The sequence below is a fragment of the Carassius auratus genome, chromosome 39 (assembly GCF_003368295.1).
Source record: "Carassius auratus strain Wakin chromosome 39, ASM336829v1, whole genome shotgun sequence".
Classification (NCBI taxonomy): Eukaryota; Metazoa; Chordata; class Actinopteri; order Cypriniformes; family Cyprinidae; genus Carassius; species Carassius auratus.
The window spans coordinates 10,997,360-11,016,877 of NC_039281.1; the positions used below are offsets into that span (position 1 = coordinate 10,997,360).

Here is a 19,518-nt window from a genome sequence, read left to right on the forward strand (position 1 = left end):
TCTCTGATCGCAGGAGTAGAGAACTAAATGCTTGAGGAAGTAAGTCACATGACTAGACAGGAACTTCTTTTTTAGGAGGTGGTTTTGGTTGAAATGGTTCATATCAGATAAAAACCAAACCATAGATAAAAAGATAATAAAAAAAAAGACCAGATATATTCAGTCATACAGAACATCCTCACCCTGAAGATTTGTCATGGAGTTCAGAACATGATGAATTATTATTATTTGTTATATAATATTATTATTTAATTTATTATTTCTTGAGTTAAACATTCAGTCTCTGACTCTAAATAGTTTGAATACTTGAATAGTTTAATATTCTAATATTTTTAAATCAAGTACATTTTTAATCCATTTATTCACACCCTGTATATTAATTATACATTAGTTAAAAACATATAATAAAAACATTAACCTTTTCTAATGCTTAGAAATATTGCATATAAACATAAACAATATATATTTTTTTTCAATAAATAATTAAAATGTTTAATTTAGAATATTTAAATGAACATTTAAATACATATTTAATTCATATTAATATAAATAAATATATTAAAATGAAAACCATTTAATGCAGAACATTTAAATACTCTAATTCTAAGTAATAGTAATCAAAAGTTCTACTCTAATAGTACTTAGAAATGTATAAATATATAAAAAAAAAAAGATTACTAATTATTACTAACAATTATTACTAATTACCAATTAATTATTACTATCTATCTCTCTTATTATTATTATTATTTCATATATTACATGGAAACTAACATTCACGATCATGATGCCTCTGAGTCCTGAGACCTTTTGCATGTAAGTTCAGCCAGCTGGTACAGATCACAGAGGAAGTGGTGTGTATGAGTTGTCAGAGTTATTTTTATATTTATTTTTACACCACATGGCAAGATGCCTGACAAAAATAAGCATGTCATAAAGTATGAAATGTTTAGGTCAAATAGGCCGGTGCTTACAGCACATACAAGCTGTAAGTAACATGTAATACATGACTTTAGACAAAAACAGTCTTTTCTGTTGTACAGCCAGCGGTCAAGTACAATGACAACTTTAATGAAGTCATTGTTTTCAAAACCTCCTGTTGCTGCAGTTCCTCTTTATTGTAAGGTCAGAGCCTCAGCAAAGAAACAAACAACAAATATACAGAATCACACCCAATCAGTCCTTTTTTTGAAAAGATAAGAAACAACGTTGAAAGTTGTTTTGAGCTGGAGGAGAACAGTCAAACAAAGAAGCGCAGAGAGAGAGCATGAGTGAGTGAGCGGACGTCAGAAACCACACTCACACCTTACTGCGGTTCTGACGGAACTGTTGCCAAGCAACAGCACCTCTGCAGACATGAGACATGCAGCAGTGCTGCTGACAGCACCTCGCTTCAGGCCTGTGACCATTAAAGGGGATTGTAAGCTGGTTCTCAGAAAGCACTGTTAAGATGTGCGTCTGCTTTGATATATGTGTGAAAGATGTCATGTCAGTTTCAGTGCCCTAAACCATGTCCGGCCCTAAAACCAACACACCCAACAGCCAATCACACATTGGGCCAATATTTTAGAAAGGATTGGTCACAAGTAATTTTTACACGCAAAAAATATGGAATTCATGGAAAGCATGATTAAATTTTTTTAATGATTGCTGACAGTTTGTAATGAAATGTATACTATTAATTATGACGTCTGACATATTAATGGCAATGAATGTGAATTTCAGAAAATTTGCAGTTTGGAGTTTAGAGGCAAATTGTTTTACTGAGCTAGTTTAATTACTGAAGTTGTTACCTCCACATAAAATCTTACAATCAAAAATATTTTGATATATATGAGCTTTTTTCAAAACATATCACGCAGGTAATGCCAGGGCCATCTCTAGACCTATTTTAGGAAATTAGGAAATATTGCACTGTGTGTAAATTATAATTGATAAATCCTTATGTCAATGGGATTATTAATGTATACTGTCCTAAAAATCATTTTCGTTTGGTGGGTTTGCAAAAAAGTCTGAAATGGTTTGTAATTCAGTTGATTTATTCACTCATGCACTGGATCGTTTCACATTGCAATAGGAATGGGATAAAGGATAAGGAAAGTTCAGCCCAGCTGACAAAAAAATTCAGATCCAGTTGTCTTTACATTTTTATGCGTGTTCATCATGTGCTTTCATGCCTTGCAAACTTATATATTTTTATATATAGTTATACATTTGATTTTCTCTGATGCATCACTGAGAATGGGCTAAATGTAAACCACTCAATGCTGTGCATTGCACTGTATGCAAAAGTGTCTATGAATGTCCTTATAGCTGGCGTTATAATTTTTTTGGTGTCATAAGGTGTTATGTTGAGGAGGTGTTGATGGTGTCTGGATAGTATTTTCACTCAGTAGAGTGAACTCTGTTTGTCATCTACTATTGTGACTTAAGTATGAAATCATTAATAAATATATAAAATAAAAAATTTAATATTCACTTATTACCAAAGTTCTCTATATTTTCTTGAAGATCATTAGACTGTTATTCTGCCTTAGAAGGCTGTCTGAAATCTGTTTTGTGAGGTATCTTCACATGCAAATGCTGCCTGAAAAGTCATTGCCTGATAGCCTGCCTAAGATTTCAGACGCAGTCATAGACGAACCAAAGTAGTGGAGATACTGTAGTAATCTTACTTTAGTAATCTAGAAATCAACAATGATTGTCAATACAATACAAACAATGCAATGCATCATTTTTAAAACTAAATACTGTCTTTTTTAATGAAACGTATAAACGTTTGTCATAGAATACATTATAAAATACAAACACAAGTTCAAACATAGGACAAATCCTAATTAGATGGTAAATCCACCTAAAATGGCTTATAAAAATTCCAGAAAAAAAGAGAAAAAATAGAGGAGAAAGAAAGAACACTGTATATTATAGACAACTTAACATTGAAGCTTTTCTGTTTGTACCTGAAAGTGAGTTTGTCACCTCGGCCCACAATAAGAGCAGAGGCTGTACTGAACGCTGTGAAGTGGGTTATGGTCCTCAGTGCTTGTTTTACAGCAGATTATGCAGGAAAACAGAGGGCAGCATTGTTACTAAGAGTGTGACTGAGGAGAGGACAGCAGAAGCTCCAGCACTAAGGAAGGGTGCTGTATGCTTCACCTTCCAGTCATACTCCTCTCCAGCTCGGGACCCACCACGCTCCGGATGCTCTCATAGTATCTGTTGAGCCAGTGCACCGACAAGACAACACATAAAATGCTGTCAGACAGAGATGCAATCAGCACTGCTAGCCATAGCTGAGATCAGTAAGTGATTCCTGTTTCGTCATAAATGAAAACAAGGCCATTTTCAGACGTGTGCTAAGCCAATGTACCTTTGTAGTAACTGGAACAGTGACAGCAATGTCATCCTTAAACTAAAGTCACTCTCCTTGTAAGAACCAGGTTCTACGGGAGAGTTTGTCAGTTTATAACCGTAGTTATCACTAAGTCAATCATTATCATAATCATAAATGATTCCTCACCAATTGATGAAAAAATAAAAATAAATAAAAATAATATATATATATATATATATATATATATATATATATATATATATAGGATGGGAATAAAGAAACATTAAAAGTGAGCACTTGGCAGGTTTTGTGAAGGTATCTGTGAAAAGTCTGCTGTGGATATGGCGCCCTCTTGTGGAAGTATCATGGCATGGTTGCTTGAAGGCATAATGTGATTGAAGATAAGGAGATCATCATCTCTAGGAAAGACGCTTCTTGAAATCTCAAAATTTCCCATGAGTACTCTTGTGTAGGCCTCCTATTAGAGTGAGAAATAGAGAAAAACAGTTTTCTTTTCAGTATAAGCATCCTATTACACTCTGCATCATCAATAACTTCCTATGAATTTCATTCAGTACCTTCTGAAAGTCAGTGGGTTTACCCCTGTGCAGAGTGCGCGTTATATCAGTAGTACCATCCCTGTAACATTGAATTAGGGGGTTTAGGTAACATAAATCAGGAAGAATGCATGCATGAGCTTGGCCATGTATTATTTTTGTTTTGAACACAAAAATAACTATGCACTATTATTACTCTGAAACTCACAGGTTCTGTCTTCCAGAGTCCAAAGGATACATCTCATCCACTGACAGCTTCCTTGCAGTTTCATTAGATGGACTAATAGATAACAGCCCTCTGCTGTTCTTCTGTTTGCTGCCAAAACACAGCAAAGGGTTTGTGGTTCTCAAGAAAAAGGAAGTTTACACAAGTAAATCATCTTCCGTATTAACATCCTTGATGTACTAACATGTTCTAATTGTGGAAATGATGTTATTCGAATCTTGCAAGGTTAGAAAGATGGCTAATATAGAGTTCTAGAGTCTGTTTTTTAAAAGTAAATATTTCATTGATTTCTCCATATGTAAACTAATATTTAGCCATAATGGACCAACTACTCATTTTTCATTAAAAAAAGTTTCATTATTATTATTATTTGTTTCTTAGGTATTACATACTCTTGCACTTTTCTTTCTTATATTTTCACACTTTTTTGCTCTCAATAAGAATTTGTAATGTAATGACTGATCTTGGAGCTGGTTTTCAAATATTATCTAATAGTACATATACTCTTGGAACCGCAGGTCTTCAAAAAAAAAAAAAACCTTGATATAATCACTGTCAGTAGAATGTGTTTATCAGTGATGAGGGTTTAGCTTCACAGTTCTGTACGTGACACTGATCGACAAAATGTGCTGCTGTGAGCTCAGTCTCTGTCTCTTCTGGAACTTTCTTCTCAAGCCACACCAGCAGCTGCATGACTGCGACTGCATCCCTAAGCTCTGGGAGAGAGGATGCTCAGCCATCATTGCGGATAAGAACAAAATCACCTGCTTGAGACCAGACGAATGCCAGACGGAGGCGATTAATTGTAAGCATTCAACAGAGGTATAAAAAAACAGAACTAAGATGTTTGTCCATGCATGTTGCATGTTGCAAATGCAGTTGTTTTCAATTCTCACTCTGCAAAAAATGTCAACAGAACACTGAAAACAACAAACACCATCAGTAATAAAGGTCCCAATATGTCTGATAGAGGTTTTAGGATAAGGGGCAATGCGACATTGATTCAGCAACATTTAGCTGCAATGAATGTCTGTCTGGCCTCTCAATGTGGCTTTATGATGTGATAAGGTGGCCCTCAATCTTTACAATTAAATTACGATAATACAACACAAGTATCAGTCAACAGTGTCCATCACGGTTATGACTGTTTACAAAAGTCATTTGGGGAGAAGACTGTGTGTGTGTCCTCTTACAGTACATGAGAAATTTAATTAAATTGTCTCTAATGTAATGGTCACATTGTATTTATTTACATATCTGTCAATAATATAATTTTATTTCAGAGAGACCTGGAAGGGCAAAATAAAGTAGCTGAAATAGCTGTGTAGTGTGTCAAAAATAAAAATGGGTCCACCAATTATAGCAATCTAATTTTGTCACATGGTGTTATGTGCATGATGCAGATGTACGTAACTAAACATTTTTGACAGATGCAAGAACATAGGCTTGTTTGCTGTCTCCTAGATTACAGTTACATATTTACATTTATGTTTTCAGCCTTTAAAAAGCCATATGGGAAAAATAAACTATAGGCTACAGTACTATTTAAGAATTAAGCAAAAAATGAGAATCAGTTATTAACTCTCGAGGGGCTTGACTGAAACCATCTCAGCCATAATCAGCAATCAGACAGTTTAAGACTTTTTATTTGAGCATCCAAGCTTTCATACACATACAAATAGTCTATATTTTGGATCCAGGTCATACCTCAGCAGTGATGAGCTCATACAGGGCTTGGTTGGTGTCCTCTGTACCCACCCACACCCTCACGGTGAGTCTCTGTAGATAGGACTGCAGGTACGAGCGCACAGAGCTGTACTCAAGCAGCTGCACACAACAGGAATAGCAGCATGAAGTGTTCAGGTACACCTTCAACTCTTCTGTTATTCATTCAATGTGCACAAAGAGCCTGGTGAAGGAGGTTACAGTAGTTAGAAACTGTACAGCAAACCAACTAAGCATAGTGCTATTAATATGAAACAGAGGAACCTGCCATATCGCATCCCTTGATAGCAGAGTGTAAGACTAGAAGAATGAATTAAAAGGGATGTTGTTGCCTCGTAGATTAAACAGGCCTGAAAATAGGGACGCAAACTCAAATGCTTGGCCCGACTAGAGTTTTACAGAATAATTCAGAGGAAATCTCCTGCATGAGATGGCTTTGTGTTGTGCTGTTTTGTGTTTACATGCGGTCTTGTCCAGAGCTGAAAGCAGCACAGTGGTGGGCTTGTATGGATTGTCTCTTATCTGGGTTCGTATATGATCTATTTTCATTGGCTAGGTCCTCTCTGAACATCCGAACAAACACACACAGGCACAATGTTAACTTTAATTACATCAAAACCTTAAAGAAACAGTTCACCCCAAAATTAGAATTCTGTACCATTTACTAACCCTTGGGATCTGACTGTGGCACAGTCACTAACCCTTCGGTCACTCTTTTCCATGCAATTACAATAAAAGGGACCATAGAAGTAGAGACGATTGATTTTAGTAAAATCTATTCAGTGAATCACTCATCCACTTCACCAAAATGATTGAATACATTTTTGAATATTGGTTTAAAGGATTCATTCATTTGGCTCTCAAGTTCACCACGTTGACTCAACAATTAGTCTTAGCAAGAAAATTATTAGTAAACCATACTGAAAGGTTTGATATGTTCCTCACACAAAGTTATCATATGAATTCAGAAACTTGTAAGCACTGATTTTAAGATTCTTTTTTGAATCTTTTTTGAGGCTTAAAAGCCTCTTTTATGGAAAAGAGCAATAAGCAGAGAATTTCTCCTTTTATGTCCCACAGAAAAAAAAAACATGATGTTTTTTTTTTTTTAGGTTGACTATTGCTTTATTCAGTCCTCACTGACTTTATATTGGCACCAGAATCAACTATTATATCCCCTCTATCAACTGTGATTACTGTAAGTTATATCACTAATCATTAAAAGATTAAATAAAAGCTTTAGTCTGATGGCATCATCTTATGTTCCTCTGCCCTATTAGCTTGGTACTTATCAGTCAAGTGATGCTGATAAGACATGCCCACACCGATGACACTGTCAGGTAAATGTTTGGGGTTGTCAGGAGGCAGAGGAGGTCGATCTGTCCATATTTTTATCCGCCAGGTTATCAGGAATAGACTTCAGGATCCAGCCCGCTGGAGCCAGGTTGGTGTTGTAGACGTCAAATATGGCTGAAGCAGCAAAGAGTGGTGACCACATGATTCACGAATGATTTGGATAATCTTTAATTTGTTTCTCATGTGATGCATGCAAAAGTTTGCAAAAAGTAAAAAAAAAACATTTTAACATATTTTTGAAAGAAGTCTCTTATAAGTCTGCATTTATTTGATGAAAAATATAGTAAATATATAAGGGATATTGTGAAATATTATACAATTTAAAATAAATGTTTTCCAATTTAATACATTTAATCAGCAGTTTTTTATTTCACAATTATTTGATGGATAGAAAGTTCAAAGTATTTTATTAGCTCTGTTTGCTCATCTGCAGAGAAGAAGAATAGGTCAAAGTCCCCCTGACTTCCCTCATGGATCTCTATAGGATTAGCCAGTTGGTAAAGCTGCGAACGGAGGCTGTGATCCAGTAGAGTTAGACCAGAATAGTGCTAAAGACTCAAATGAACAACAGACAAATAAGGGGAAAATAAAATAATTCTACACAACAATCAATGGAATAGCATTTTTCAATGTCCTTTGAATATGTCTTTTAATACATTAATTCACCCACGTTCACCTTCACTTAGACAAGTTTACATTTACTGCACATTACATTTAGTCATTTTAGCAGATGCTATTATCCAAAGCGACTTACAAATGAGGACAATGGAAGCAATCAAAATCAAAGTGCTATAACAAGCCTTAGTTTAGTTAGCTTAACACAGTACACGTAGCAAGGTTTTTGTTGTTGTTGTTGTTGTTTTTTAATTATAGAATAAATAAAAAGAAAACAGCCAGAATAGAAAAAGAATAGAGCAAGCTTTTTTGTTTTTTTTAAGAAAACAAGCAGTTAGTAAATGGATAGAGTGCAAGTCTAAAAGGGGCAATATTTTTTTTAAAGAATAGAATTAGAATAGAGAGTGCTAGAGTTCGAAGGTCAAATAAAGACAGAAAAAATGTGTTTTTAGCCGATTCTTGAAGCTGCTCAGATTGAGTTGGGCAGGCCATTCCACCAGGAGGGAACATTTAATTTAAAAGTCTGTGAAAGGGATTTTGTGCCTCTTTGGGATGGCACAATACATTTTAGAATATTAATTAACTCGTCACCATCTCGCTCTAGCTCCCAGTTAAAGTAAATTTGTCTCTCTGCCTGAATCCCAACCCATTCTCACTCCAAAGGCGTCAAAAACCGAAGCATGGTCAAGCGCCCCTAGCGTCACTTTTATGACGCCAAATGTGCCTCTCGGCGTCGAATATCGAAGCACTACGACCTTCATTGCTTTCAATGGGAAACTTTTGGCGTCAGAATTTGACACGAGGACATGAGATGTTTATCGCTATGAAATCACGTTCAAGAAGTCTCATTCAGCACACATCGCGATACTTGCTATCAGTTCCACAGTTTGGGTGAGTAGTCGTATATACGCTCTTTTAATGCCTTTTATAAAATGTATTCTGTCTTATTTATTAATCAAATTAGTGCCATATGTTTAATCGCTGTATTATATCGGTCATCCGCGGCTGTCTTTGAGTTTCATTGCGTTTAAATAAATGAACACAGCTGCTAATTAGTCTGATTAAACTCTATCTGTCACGTGACGTGCCATAGACCTTCGAACAGTTTTATATTATTATTAATTTCAGGATTAATGATGTAAGTTGTATTTGTAGTAAAATCATGGTAATCACGACACTTACAATAGTAATAAATGAAATGTGAAGTTAAAACACAGTAAACAGGACATTAGTAACTAACTGTAGTTTTACTATGGTATATTAATAATCAATACAACAATACAATAATCACCAAACCAGCTATGTTTGTATCACTGTAATGTTAGTGTTTTTATGTGCTTTTATATGACAGATATCACAGTAATCATATGTTCTGTACCATGCTTTTAATACCTTTTAATGTAAATCCAAAAAAAAAAAAAATGCAATTAAAAATAAATAATAAAACATGCATTTTTCCATCTTGCAGTTCTTTCATATCAGTTTATATATATATATATATATATATTATATCTAAATATTTTGCTCACAGATCATTATTAACATTCTGTATATAATTCAATTTTTGTTATTTTTATTTTTATTTTTAGCTGAAAAGACGTAAAGGCAGTCAGCCCAGTGGTGTTTCTGGAGAGGGATTCCTTCAGAAATGGAGAAGACAGAAAGCTGCGGAGGCAGATATTTGCAGCAGTAAGTCTGTGATAGTTTGTCTCTTTTATCAAACATTCCTGCTGTTATAATTTGTACAGCATTTGTTGTTTCTTAAACTGCTGCACTGTCCAAATACCCACACTTGCCATCTTTGCACTTGACCACTTGATTACTTATTTGACGTCTTTCCTGTATTTGGCCTAGTGTTCGAGTGAGCATGATGACCACGAGTGTGTGTCGAACTTTTCATGACCTGATGACTGTGTTTCCCAATCCTGATCCTGGAGAACCCCAGCACTGCACGGTTTTGGTGTCTCTCTTATCTGCCTTGGAGTCTTCACTGATGAGCTGATGAGTTGAATCAGGTGTGTTTGATCAGGGAGACATCTCAAATGTGCAGTGTTGGGCTTCTCCAGGACCAGGATTGGGAGCCACTGCCTTATGGGACACTTATGTGTTTACAGAGATTTTGAATAACTAATTATCAATATTTCACATACTGTACATTGGACAGCTTCCCATGACCTCTTGTGAGATCTCGGCAAAAAGTCTGACGATTTATTCCAAAACATGATGCATGATGGGATACACTAAGCTTTGTATAGCGCTCCGGAGCAGTATTGGAGAGGTTTAGTGTGTGTTAAGGACGCTGTGCTTTGGCATTATTAAGACCGGGGACAGTCTCGTTCACACACTGTCACGTACACACACTCTCAAGTGGCCAAGACTGCAAGTGTGGGTATCTGGACAGGGTCAAAGTCTTAAAAATGATCCCTAAACACATCACAGTCTTAATAATCCAGTTTAACACTTGTATGATATTGTACAAGCCCCAGGACAGCCTCATCTGACACTATCAAAAGAATTCATATGACTATAGCTTGCTATTAATTACTTGCTTTCAATAATGGATTCATTTAACATTTAATTATACAGCATCTTTACAGAGGTGTAATGTACAAGCTGCACGTAATTAATAATATTTCCTTCTTTCTGTTTTACAGGATTTTTTGCAGATAATCCTAATGCTGTTCTTCTTTTTCAGGTCTAAAATATCAAGCTCAACAACTCACTCAAGAGCCAACCCTCACAAACCTTCCTAAAAACTAAAAGAGCTGTTACTGAGTCTCAGCGAATCTTGCCATGATCAGCTCTTCCCAAGTACATTTGTTTAGAATATTTTTTTTAATCAACATTTACTCCTCAAATGCTCTGGTCTGAATCTTACTTTAAATTAACTTAATTATGTTTAATGAGCAATATTATTTGCACACAGAGTAAGTAGAGATTATCTTGTTTCACAGAAGAGAAGGAAGACCAAGGAAATGATTTGCTCAGGATGAGGAATGAAGATGGCCATCTTGTGCTCAAACAAACAGAAGTCCTCTGGTATGTGTGTGTTGAAGCAATGCTGTGTTATACAACATTTTATGATGATCTCTCACAGAACTGGTCATGTCAGCCTTGATTTCTTTTTTTACTATTACAATTACAGCACGTTAGCAAAGTGTGACTGGACATTTTTAATATTATGTTTTTAAAAACACACCACCTGTTTTAAAAGTAGACAAGTATCATGAAATTGGTTTAGTTGATATAAACACCAATGTACATTATTTCATTGTTTTCTAAATGTTATGTTATAAATTGTGAATTGATAGTGGATTGGTTTGAAGCCAGGCCTTACACTGCACAGACTAAAACACGTTTGTGAGAGAAGTCAGGAACTTTAGAGAAAGATTCTAGAGGAAGAAAACACATTTACTGCAACAATAGATGAATTCTAGAGTCTCTGAGAACTACACATGCTAATGCAGTCTCATGAGCAAGACCTTTGCCTCTGTAACTTTTTCTTAATTCTTTAATTTTTATTGCAGTATTTTTATTTGTACAGATGATCTCATCAGCCAAATGAGGGGTTTTGACCAAGTGATGCTCTTGAAAGGAGTGAAAGAAGAGGATGTGCTAAATTCTCTTCAGAGAAAAAGCTTCTCAAAAGGTCTTAAAACAGCTTGAAGAATGGTAAGTGTACAGTACTACAAGGGTCATAGTTGCTCACACTGCTAAAATCACACAGAACATAAGCTGCGCTCTCTGTCCATTAAACAACTTCATCTGGATTGTTTGTTTCACTTTGACCAGGTCTGGGATCTTAGGACTGAGAGATCCTCTGGCTGAGAGAAGCTACACCACATCAGTGCTGGATATCAACCACAAACTGTTTCCAGACACGAGAGAAGAAGAACACGATGGGGAGATGAAACCAGTTTAGATGTGATGATGGGAATCATTATTTTCTGGAACAGTATCTCATGTCTTATATGTATCACATGATCTGTATCACAGTTGACTGGATGGGACTGTGTGACTTTTAAGGACATTTCATCACTCATCTGTGTGAACTGATTTATATATGAGGTTAATGTATTTTTGATGATAATTATTTTCATTGAATCTTATTTGTCTTGATGCTACTTTATCAACTTTATAGTCTATGCTTCAATAAAATGAAAATGGTGAATATTGTGTTCTGAAGATTCTTGTTAAATACATAATTTTACTAGGTAGGCTCATATGTGTTTATTTTAGACTTGGAAAAACGACATATTAATTATTGGGATTATTTTTTTATTTAAGACATAAACATTTTTGATCGGATTAATAACATCTGGGACATCAGTACACCAGAAAGTAATTTTTTCATATTTTAGTAACAAATATGCACATTTTTTAGTGAAATAAAGGGAGTTACGAGATTAACTATTCTGCATTACAAGATGGTGCCATGGGCTTTATTGTTACAAACACTTGAGGGATAACTGAGAATGTAGCAGGAATGATCAATGTGGATCTTGTACTGCATTAAAACCAAGAGCACACACATGATGTCCAGCACCTGAGGAGCAAGATACGGGGGTGAGGAGGACATTTTTACACTGATTTTTGCTAAATAGTTTTATATATATATATATATATATATATATATATATATATATATATATAAATTAATATTCTTAGCACTGCATGAATTTGTCCTTGTGTAATAGTGAAGTATCACAATGTGTATACATTGTCCTTGATTACTGCTTTACAGTGGGGAATAGATAAAGGCAAGTTGTTGCAGGTTCATCCATTATATTTCTTGCCATATACTTCAAAAATCAAATAAATAATCTATTATTTTCATTATTAAATCATTTCTTTCTAATTTTTCCATGTTTCATCAGATGGCCTCACAATGTCCTGTCAAAAGGTATAATAGCAATGATGTAAGAATTAGAAAACAGAGGACTGTGAAAACTGTCAGATATAAATGTGACTCAGCTCAGTTTGTTGTCCATGATGAGTAGAATACATATATGTAGGTTTTACTGCCCTTCTACCCCCAGGGGCCCAGTAGCACCCCCCGGAAGAGCCCAAAACTGTACATTTCAAATGGCTGTATATCAGAGTCCAATTAACATATCATAGAGAAAATGGGCAGGATTATTTCTTATGCTATGCTGATAAAATAATGTTGAGCTCAGTTTTCAGAAATAAATGGAAAGCTGACATAAAGGCATTTTAAATATTGCTCACTGTAAAATACCACATTTCAGCCTGCCTCTCAAATATATCATAGAGGTTTGCACAATAAACATATTTAGATATCCAGTTTTCCTAAAAATAAATAATTTATTTCGTTTCGTTAATAAAAAGTTTTAAACTACATTACCCACAAGCCTCCGTCGTTCTATCTATGCAAAGGCAACACTAGGGGGCTGTTTTTTGTAGTTCATTGAAGTTATGCTTAGGGTTAGGATTAGGATCTCGCTAAAGATGTCATTTTTGTCAAGATAGCAACACTTCTTTGTTGACTTAATATATTACTAATGTGATGATAGCAGCAAAACATACTTTTTTACATGATGCGCTGTTTAATATGGGTTAAAAGATAGTCCAACCACAGACTGTCCTGAAAATTCATAGCCAATGACATCAAAGCTGAGCAGCAGCGACACACTTCCTTATCCATGTATGACCGACGTCTTTCGTTTTTCGGCTGAAGGGATAGATTCGGTTAACAATAGATTAAGCTTGCTACTTATTAGATTCGGTTTTATTAACGTCTTCACCTTCCTCCGTTGTTCAGCTTGACAAAAATTGGGCAATATTGATGTGCACATGCCCAGCAGTCGCAGTTGTATCCAACAGACAGATTCCTCTATAATAAATATAAGACACATTTTTAAGATTTATATATATTTTTTTTTTGACCAAAGACAAATATATTTACTAATCAAATGACGTGCTTCTAAACTTTACATTGTATATTACATTGTGTTTTAAAGTTAAAATTGTTCACATTTGTGTTTCTGTGATTTACCATTCTCTACCATTTGAACTCTAGGAATAAAAACTGAAATTATAAATGAATGAATGAATGAACAAATAAATACATAAAGCATAATAAACATGCATATTTTTGTAAGGATCTTCCATTATTTATTGATATGTCAAACTCATTTAAAGACAACATGCCCAAATTACTACACTGCATCCTCTGTCACCAAGCTCGTTTTTGCCACCATAAAGAATAAAAAGGCAGTTATGTTGTAAACATTAACTATTTTCAGTATGCAAATGAAAATGCTTTTATTAAAAAACAAAACAGTAAATACAGTATGTCTTTCAGAGAACACTGGAAAAAGTGTTGTGACCAAAATGTTATACAACACAATGTAAATGTTTCAAACTCACAAAAAAACACCATGAAGACATGCATGTCAAGTGTGCAATATATTTTTAATATGGAGCGCTATTTTTAACTATTGTTTTCATCACTGGTTCTGTAATGTATTCATTATGAGCTTATAATTAAAACAAAGTTACATCTTCTGCAAAAATCAAACCACTGCAAAGTCTAATCACTGATCCAGGGACCATTTCTGTGTGTGCGGGGGATAAAGAGTTAACGAGGTGAGTCCTTGTGCATGATGGAGCTACAGCGTTATCCTCAAACAATCCTGTAAGACAGAAAGGAAGGAAATATTAAATTACATTCAACTTATACATTACACTGTGTTTTGTTTAGACCATAAAAGAAGCCTCTGTAAAAACTTGAGAGTGTGTGTACGTGACAGTGTGTGAACGAGACTGTCCACGGTCTTAATAATGCCAAAGCACAGCGTCCTTAACACACACTAAACCTCTCCAATACTGCTCCGGAGCGCTATACAAAGCTTAGTGTATCCCATCATGCATCATGTTTTGGAATAAATCGTCAGACTTTTTGCCGAGATCTCACAAGAGGTCATGGGAAGCTGTCCAATGTACAGTATGTGAAATATTGATAATTAGTTATTAAAAATCTCTTTAAACACATAAGTGTCCCATAAGGCAGTGGCTCCCAATCCTGGTCCTGGAGAAGCCCAACACTGCACATTTGAGATGTCTCCCTGATCAAACACACCTGATTCAACTCATCAGCTCATCAGTGAAGACTCCAAGGCAGATAAGAGAGACACCAAAACCGTGCAGTGCTGGGCTTCTCCAGGATCAGGATTGGGAAACACAGTCATCAGGTCATGAAAAGTTCGACACACACTCGTGGTCATCATGCTCACTCGAACACTAGGCCAAATACAGGAAAGACGTCAAATAAGTAATCAAGTGGTCAAGTGAAAAGATGGCAAGTGTGGGTATTTGGACAGTGCAACAGTTTAAGAAACAACAAATGCTGTACAAATTATAACAGCAGGAATGTTTGATAAAAGAGACAAACTATCACAGACTTACTGCTGCATATATCTGCCTCCGCAGCTTTCTGTCTTCTCCATTTCTGAAGGAATCCCTCTCCAGAAACACCACTGGGCTGACTGCCTTTATGTCTTTTCAGCTAAAAATAAAAATAAAAATAATAAAATGGGGAGAGTAAATAAAATTGAATTATATAAAGAATGTTAATAATGATCTGTGAGCAAAATATTTAGATATAATAAATATATATAAATGTATATATAAATATAAACTGATATGAATGAACTGCAAAATGGAAAAATACATGTTTTTTTATTTATTTTTAATTTGATTTTTTTTTTTTTTGGGATTTACATTAAAAGGTATTAAAAGCATGGTACAGAACATATGATTACTGTGATATCTGTCATATAAAAGCACATAAAAACACTAACATTACAGTGATACAAACATAGCTGGTTTGGTGATTATTGTATTGTTGTATTGATTATTAATATACCATAGTAAAACTACAGTTACAGTTACTAATGTCCTGTTTACTGTGTTTTAACTTCACATTTCATTTATTACTATTGTAAGTGTCGTGATTACCATGATTTTACTACAAATACAACTTAAATCATTGATCCTGAAATTAATAATAATATAAAACTGTTCGAATGTCTATGGCACGTCACGTGACAGATAGAGTTTAATCAGACTAATTAGCAGCTGTGTTCATTTATTTAAACGCAATGAAACTCAAAGACAGCCGCGGATGACCGATATAATACAGCGATTAAACATATGGCACTAATTTGATTAATAAATAAGACAGAATACATTTTATAAAAGGCATTAAAAGAGCGTATATACGACTACTCACCCAAACTGTGGAACTGATAGCAAGTATCGCGATGTGTGCTGAATGAGACTTCTTGAACGTGATTTCATAGCGATAAACATCTCATGTCCTCGTGTCAAATTCTGACGCCAAAAGTTTCCCATTGAAAGCAATGAAGGTCGTAGTGCTTCGATATTCGACGCCGAGAGGCACATTTGGCGTCATAAAAGTGACGCTAGGGGCGCTTGACCATGCTTCGGTTTTTGACGCCTTTGGAGTGAGAATGGGTTGTGAATCCAGTAGCGGCTATCGGTCCACAAAACTGCCTTGTTTTGAGTAATTACTGCGGTTCCTAGAAATTAGAAACAGACTTTTGTTCGGTATTACAGAAGACAGAAGTGGGCCGTTTGTCAAGGACCAAAGAAGTGACAAACATAATGTGACTGAGAATGATGCATGGTGATACAGCAATACTATGATCAGTTGGCTGTAAAACACATGCAGGGCCAGTGAAGCCAGACAACCAGGCCAACCTCGCATCTATTGGGGCAATGTACTCACTCTGCCAATAAAACCACAGTCAGTTACTGTCACAAAGGTAATGTCTGAGAATAAAGAAGACTCACAGATAACACACACACACACACACACACACACACACAAACTGTGTTCTTATCAGAAAAGAAGATCTCCTCACTGAGAGGCCAAATTAGGCCTGTGTGCTGGAGACAGGGTTACTATTTTCTCTTTCCAACGGTCTCTGAGCTAAGAATGGGTCTTAAAATATGAACAGAGTAAGGATAGAAGAATAGAATACCGGAGGAATTGCAGAACAGTTCGTCTCACTGCCTGACCCTTCCTCAGACCACGTGATGACACAAGAAGAGACACATGCAGGACAACAGTCACTGTTTTAAACTCACTGTCAGCACATGTGGTGAACAAAAGTCAGCAATTGTGGTTAAACGTATGCCTTTATAATTGAAGGTGACAATGTTTCAATGTCAATATGATTGAAACAGTAAAGCAACACAACAGGTGCGTTACAACTCACAAACATGCATTAAATCTCAAAAACAACAATGTAAGCAAGCCAAATATAGTAAGCAAACCATATACCGTATTTTCCGGACTATAAGACGCACTTTTTTTCATAGTTTGGCAGGTCCTGCGACTTATAGTCAGGTGCGACTTTAATTGGACATGAACCAAGAGAAATTAACTAAGAGAAATTAACCAAGAGAAAACATTACCGTCTCCAGCCGCGAGAGGGCGCTTTATGCTGCTTAGTGTTCCTGTAGCATACACTGAAGACATAGAGCGCCCTCTCGTGGCTGTAGACGGTAATGTTTTCACTTGGTTTTGGTTCTAAATAAATGCGACTAATAGTCCAGTGCGACTTATATATGTTTTTTTCCTAATCATGACGTATTTTTGGATTGATGCGACTTATACTCAGGTGCGTCTTATAGGCCGAAAAATATGGTATATACAATTTTATGAATAATAATAATATAATAATAATAATCATATGTAAAAATTTGTTTTACAGTTAGAGTGAGATAACAAATGGCATTTTATAGCAGAATTCATTTTTAGGCTAATGACATGCAAATATATTTCTAACACACATAAACCAAATACTCATGACACAACAACAGATGGTGAACAGAAATGTTGCCTTAATGAAAGCCTTACTCATACAGTGCATGATTGTCACATATTTACACCACACTATCAAGACTAAATCACCATCATTTACACATTTTTTTGTTGTTGTTACCTTCAAGAACCACAAGACACACAGCCAGTATCCAGTCTGAGGAGCTCATTTTAGACTGTCTGCTGTGACAGCGGGGCACGAGTGTTTCTGTCTTTTGAGTCTGTGCGTGTGTGTGTGTAAAAGTGTGTGTATGTCCTATCTGAAACTACATGCATTACCAGAGGCGTCCTAACCAGCTTCATATGCAATAGCTTAGGAGAAGGAACTTTCCCTGTGACTCTAAACTTTACTACTGTAATAAAAGAACAGTGTCTCTCCCTATGTCCTTCTTTAATGTGCAGTGCATTTACAGAGGCATAGTGAAGCAATTGCAGGTCACACAGTAAATTATAGTCAATGTCTCCTGTTACATACGTACTGTAGACTAGTATGATCCTGAAGTGCACTTCAATACCCTCTTCTAACAACATCAGTCTGTCTTTCAATGCCAGGACGTTTTGCAAGAAAGATTTTATTGCACAAACACTTCATGAAAGTTCATAGTTCAACCAAAAATGAAAACTCATCATTTACTCATCCTGATGCTGTTGCATATCTTTCTTTGTTCATTGGACCAGATGTTTGGCTGAACATCCAGACTGCTCTTCTCTATACAATGGATCTATACAATGTCCTGGATCGACATTACTGTGTCCAAAAATATAGACCTATCCCTTCCCCTTAACCTAACCCTGCTCATAATTTATTCCTAATATCAGATGGAAATGAATAACAAGGGTTTAGAAGCTAGCTGTAAGCTTAAAACTGACATTTCTTGAAACATATTCCTCAATTCTGATTGGTTGATTGGAATGTTGACAAGGATGTTGATCCAGGAACTTTTACTTGGTGAAATCATGTTCACCCAATCCAACAGAAAAGAACTTTGAGTTCATCTCTAATAAACAATAAGAAGCTAAGCTAAATGAAATAATACTGCATGTCACTTGATTGTTATATGAAGACAACTGTCTAGACAGAGATAATGACTGTGCCACAGTCAGATCCCAGTGAACAGCTGAGATGCACGTCTGGCCGTTCCTCTGCCACCAGACTCATTACTGCATAGCAACAGTGTCATTTGCAGACTAGGAGGAGATTTACCTCTTTACTGAGATGTTGTCTTCTTATGAGCAGATTACTACTGTACATGCAAAACCTCAACATTCAAGCGTTCATAAAGTTTGAAATCAAAATCAGCACTATTTACATCAATAGTGGACACTGCTGCTCTTATTTTGAATTATTAATATCTCATTTCTATCGTTGGAATAGATAATCTTTATTGATGAGATAAAAACTCTTCCTCAGAAATATATTTCTTTTTCCAGTGAAATCACACATCAGTAACAACATAAAAATATTGCAACAAACCATAAAACCCAGCAAAAGCTTGTTACTAATTAACACAAGAACCCACAATCAGTGATGACAAGATAAAACCACAGGCCCAACGATTCATTGCTCCATCATCAGGGGCATCTTCTGAGGAAATTTACATAAGAACAAAGACAGACACTGTTCGTTACAAAATAGAGATCCAGAGCTTAATGCTCGTCACATGCAAGTGTTACTAATTCACCAATAGGGGGCAGGGCTGCTCCATTAGTTTTATTTTTATTTTTTTCTAGCTGTAATGAACTAACTTAATATAGAGGGAAATATTATACAGCATAAATGCAACTGATTATATTATTTAAAAATTATATGGAACCCTTAAACATAGAATCA

General features: G+C 35.5%; 1 pseudogene; it reads right to left on the reverse strand.

Moving 5' to 3' along the window:
• Window positions 1-3,152: 3,152 nt before the first annotated feature.
• The window catches only part of LOC113058036 (xaa-Pro aminopeptidase 2-like), a 28,605-nt pseudogene continuing 12,239 nt past the window's right edge, over window positions 3,153-19,518 (reverse strand).